General features: G+C 50.1%; 1 non-coding gene across 1 annotated transcript in view; it reads right to left on the bottom strand.

Moving 5' to 3' along the window:
• The window catches only part of LOC143278839 (small subunit ribosomal RNA), a 1,829-nt gene extending 1,392 nt beyond the window's left edge, over nt 1-437 (bottom strand). The window contains exon 1 of the ribosomal RNA XR_013054434.1: nt 1-437. This exon is cut by the window's left edge and continues 1,392 nt beyond it. This is a non-coding gene — a ribosomal RNA (small subunit ribosomal RNA).
• Nucleotides 438-5,000: the final 4,563 nt, after the last annotated feature.

Below are 5,000 nucleotides of genomic sequence, written 5' to 3'. Positions count from 1 at the left end.
CGCCTGCTGCCTTCCTTGGATGTGGTAGCCGTTTCTCATGCTCCCTCTCCGGAATCGAACCCTGATTCCCCGCTACCCGTTGCTAACATGGTAGGCAGATCACGTACCATCGTCATTTGATAGGGCAGACATTTGAAAGATGCGTCGCCGGCTCGAGGCCATGCGATCGGCACAAAGTTATCCAGAGTCACCAAAGGACGGGCAGAACCCGACTGGCTTTGAACTAATAAAAGCGCTCTTTCCCCGAGGGGTCGGAGCTGGTCGGCATGTATTAGCTCTAGAATTACCACAGTTATCCAAGTAAATTTGGATCATCTAAGGAACCTCGACTGATTTAATGAGCCATTCGCGGTTTCACCGTACGAGGGTGTGAACTTAGACATGCATGGCTTAATCTTTGAGACAAGCATATGACTACTGGCAGGATCAACCAGAATGCAACCCGTATTCTGCGTGCCCCCGGGAGACGGTTGCAGCGCCAGTTGGGACCGCTGCTCACAGAAACGAGGGCTGAGCTCTTTCCGTGGGCGGTCCGCGGCAGCACTATCAACTGAAACCACCGGACAACAGATTCAGGGCCTGAGAGTGCAACGAATCCATCGGTCTCGGCGGGAGGCGCGCCAAGAAGAAGAAGGAGGAGGAGGAGACCAGACCGGACCGGACCGGACCCCACCCTTTCTTCCTCCTCGACACCGTCTCCCGCCCGTTTCCACGTGCCGGACGACGCCCGGTTAGAGACGGGCGCGCCCTTGACGAGATGAAGCAGGCGTTACGCTTTGGGACGCCGAAGGGGCTGGGGAGCACCAACGACCGTCAGTGAGGGAGGAGAGAAAACGCTTCTCTCGACCCGTCGTCAGCGAACGCACCGAACCTTCTACGGACCGTGAGACGCCGGCCGACAAGCCGAGCCCCGGCAAAGGAAGCCCGGCGAGGCGGCCGTGCGCGTTCACACTTGGACGCGCAGGCGGGAAGCTCGGCAGCCGGGCGGGTAGCCTGCGGGGAGCTGGTGGGCTCCCGAGACTCCCGTCCCCCGACTCGGGCCTCGCACGCCGAGCGGTCGCTAGCTTGCCAGTGCAAAAGACAGAAGCGCGGGGGCAGTAAAGCCAGGCGGACGGGTCGACCGTTGCCGGCTGTGCGCCGACCGGAGCGATCCGCCACGCCACGCCGCGTCCCCCACAACCAGGGTGTCGCATAAGGCGCTGCGAAGGTGGACCTTGATCCACATTGGGCAGAGCCTGAGTTGAGGCCCCCCAGCACGTGCCTGGGGACCAGACGTTGAGGAGTAGGCCTTTTTTTGAGGGCCCAGAAAGTATTTTGGCAATTGTAGCGAGGTTTTGGAGTTTTATCCACAACCTTTACCTGCCTTTTTTTCTTTTTTTCCTTTTTTTCTCTCTCCGAGCATGCCAAAGTTGATAGAAAACGCGGTTCGGCATGGACGGGAGCAGGCGTTGAGGAGTAGGCCTTTTTTTGAGGGCCCAGAAAGTATTTTGGCAATTTTTTACTTTTTTATCCACAACCTTTACCTGCCTTTTTTTCTCTCCGAGCATGCCAAAGTTGAGAGAAAACGCCGTTTGGCATGGACGGGAGGAGGTGTGAGGAGTAGTCCATTTTTGAATGGCAGCGGAAAGATTTTGGCAATTGTAGCGAGGTTCTTCGGACTTTTATCCACAACCTTTACCTGCCTTTTCCTCAGCGAGCATGCCAAAGTTGAGAGAAAACGCCCTTCGCCATTGACGGGACCAGACGTTGACGACTACGTCTTTCTTTTTTTCACGGCGCCTGAACGATTTGGGCAATTCTCCACAGCGCGTTTACTTTTTATCCACAACCTTTACCTGCCTTTTCCTCAGCGAGCATGCCAAAGTTGAGAGGAAAACGCCGTTTGGCATGGACAGGAGCAGGCGTTGACGACCAGGTCTTTTTTTTGGTCTTTTTTTTTCACAGCGCCGGAAGGATTCAGGCAATTCTCCAAAGCCGGTTACTTTTATCCACAACCTTTACTGGACCTTTTTTTCTTTTTTCCTTTTTCTCTCTCCGAGCATGCCAAAGTTGATAGAAAACGCGGTTCGGCATGGACGGGAGCAGGCGTTGAGGAGTAGGCCTTTTTTTGAGGGCCCAGAAAGTATTTTGGCAATTTTTTACTTTTTTATCCACAACCTTTACCTGCCTTTTTTTCTCTCCGAGCATGCCAAAGTTGAGAGAAAACGCCGTTTGGCATGGACGGGAGGAGGTGTGGAGGAGTAGTCCATTTTTGAATGGCAGCGGAAAGATTTTGGCAATTGTAGCGAGGTTCTTCGGACTTTTATCCACAACCTTTACCTGCCTTTTCCTCAGCGAGCATGCCAAAGTTGAGAGGAAAACGCCGTTTGGCATGGACAGGAGCAGGCGTTGACGACCAGGTCTTTTTTTTGGTCTTTTTTTTTCACAGCGCCGGAAGGATTCAGGCAATTCTCCAAAGCCGGTTACTTTTATCCACAACCTTTACTGGACCTTTTTTTCTTTTTTTCCTTTTTTCTCTCTCCGAGCATGCCAAAGTTGATAGAAAACGCGGTTCGGCATGGACGGGAGCAGGCGTTGAGGAGTAGGCCTTTTTTTGAGGGCCCAGAAAGTATTTTGGCAATTTTTTACTTTTTTATCCACAACCTTTACCTGCCTTTTTTTCTCTCCGAGCATGCCAAAGTTGAGAGAAAACGCCGTTTGGCATGGACGGGAGGAGGTGTGGAGGAGTAGTCCATTTTTGAATGGCAGCGGAAAGATTTTGGCAATTGTAGCGAGGTTCTTCGGACTTTTATCCACAACCTTTACCTGCCTTTTCCTCAGCGAGCATGCCAAAGTTGAGAGAAAACGCCGTTTGGCATGGACAGGAGCAGGCGTTGACGACCAGGTCTTTTTTTTGGTCTTTTTTTTTCACAGCGCCGGAAGGATTCAGGCAATTCTCCAAAGCCGGTTACTTTTATCCACAACCTTTACTGGACCTTTTTTTTCTTTTTTTCCTTTTTTCTCTCTCCGAGCATGCCAAAGTTGATAGAAAACGCGGTTCGGCATGGACGGGAGCAGGCGTTGAGGAGTAGGCCTTTTTTTGAGGGCCCAGAAAGTATTTTGGCAATTTTTTACTTTTTTATCCACAACCTTTACCTGCCTTTTTTTCTCTCCGAGCATGCCAAAGTTGAGAGAAAACGCCGTTTGGCATGGACGGGAGGAGGTGTGGAGGAGTAGTCCATTTTTGAATGGCAGCGGAAAGATTTTGGCAATTGTAGCGAGGTTCTTCGGACTTTTATCCACAACCTTTACCTGCCTTTTCCTCAGCGAGCATGCCAAAGTTGAGAGAAAACGCCCTTCGCCATTGACGGGACCAGACGTTGACGACTACGTCTTTCTTTTTTTCACGGCGCCTGAACGATTTGGGCAATTCTCCACAGCGCGTTTACTTTTTATCCACAACCTTTACCTGCCTTTTCCTCAGCGAGCATGCCAAAGTTGAGAGGAAAACGCCGTTTGGCATGGACAGGAGCAGGCGTTGACGACCAGGTCTTTTTTTTGGTCTTTTTTTTTCACAGCGCCGGAAGGATTCAGGCAATTCTCCAAAGCCGGTTACTTTTATCCACAACCTTTACTGGACCTTTTTTTTCTTTTTTTCCTTTTTTCTCTCTCCGAGCATGCCAAAGTTGATAGAAAACGCGGTTCGGCATGGACGGGAGCAGGCGTTGAGGAGTAGGCCTTTTTTTGAGGGCCCAGAAAGTATTTTGGCAATTTTTTACTTTTTTATCCACAACCTTTACCTGCCTTTTTTTCTCTCCGAGCATGCCAAAGTTGAGAGAAAACGCCGTTTGGCATGGACGGGAGGAGGTGTGGAGGAGTAGTCCATTTTTGAATGGCAGCGGAAAGATTTTGGCAATTGTAGCGAGGTTCTTCGGACTTTTATCCACAACCTTTACCTGCCTTTTCCTCAGCGAGCATGCCAAAGTTGAGAGAAAACGCCGTTTGGCATGGACAGGAGCAGGCGTTGACGACCAGGTCTTTTTTTTGGTCTTTTTTTTTCACAGCGCCGGAAGGATTCAGGCAATTCTCCAAAGCCGGTTACTTTATCCACAACCTTTACTGGACCTTTTTTTCTTTTTTTCCTTTTTTCTCTCTCCGAGCATGCCAAAGTTGATAGAAAACGCGGTTCGGCTTGGACGGGGGGCAGGCGTTGAGGAGTAGGCCTTTTTTTTGAGGGCCCAGGCAAGTATTTTTGGCAATTTTTTACCTTTTTATCCACAACCTTACCTTGCCTTTTTTTCTCTCCGAGCTTGCCAAAGTTGAGAGAGAAAACGCCGTTTGGCATGGACGGGGGATGGTGTGGAGGATAGTCAATTTTTGAATGAGCGGTAAGATTTTGGCAATTGTAGGCGATGGTTCTTCGGACTTTCTATCCACTACCTTTACCTGCCTTTTCCTCAGCGAGCATGCCAAAGTTTGAGAGAAAAACCCCCCGGCCCATCGTTGACGGGGGACCAGGACGTTGGACGACTACGTCTCTTTCTTTTTTTTTCACGGCGCCTGAACGATTTGGGCCAATTCTCCACAGCGCGTATACTTTTTATCCAAACCATTACCTGCCTTTTCCTCAGCGAGCATGCCAAAAGTTGAGAGGGAAAACTGCGTTTTGGCATGGACCAGGAGCAGGCGTTGACGGACCAGGTCCTTTTTTTTGGTCTTTTTTTTTCACAGCGCCGGAGACTTCAGGCAATTCTCCAAAGCCGGTACTTTTAGTCCACAACCTTTACTGGACCTTTTTTTTCTTTATTTCCTTTTTTCTCTCTCCGAGCATGCCAAAGTTGATAGAAAACGCGGTTCGGCATGGACGGGAGCAGGCGTGTGAGGAGTAGGCCTTTTTTTGAGGGCCCAGAAAGTATTTTGGCAATTTTTTACTTTTTTATCCACAACCTTTACCTGCCTTTTTTTCTCTCCGAGCATGCCAAAGTTGAGAGAAAACGCCGTTTGGCATGGACGGGAGGAGG

Source organism: Babylonia areolata, unplaced genomic scaffold (assembly GCF_041734735.1).
Source record: "Babylonia areolata isolate BAREFJ2019XMU unplaced genomic scaffold, ASM4173473v1 tig00055289, whole genome shotgun sequence".
Classification (NCBI taxonomy): Eukaryota; Metazoa; Mollusca; class Gastropoda; order Neogastropoda; family Buccinidae; genus Babylonia; species Babylonia areolata.
Note: the sequence above shows the minus strand (reverse complement) of the source record. Positions and strands in the feature narration are given on the sequence as shown.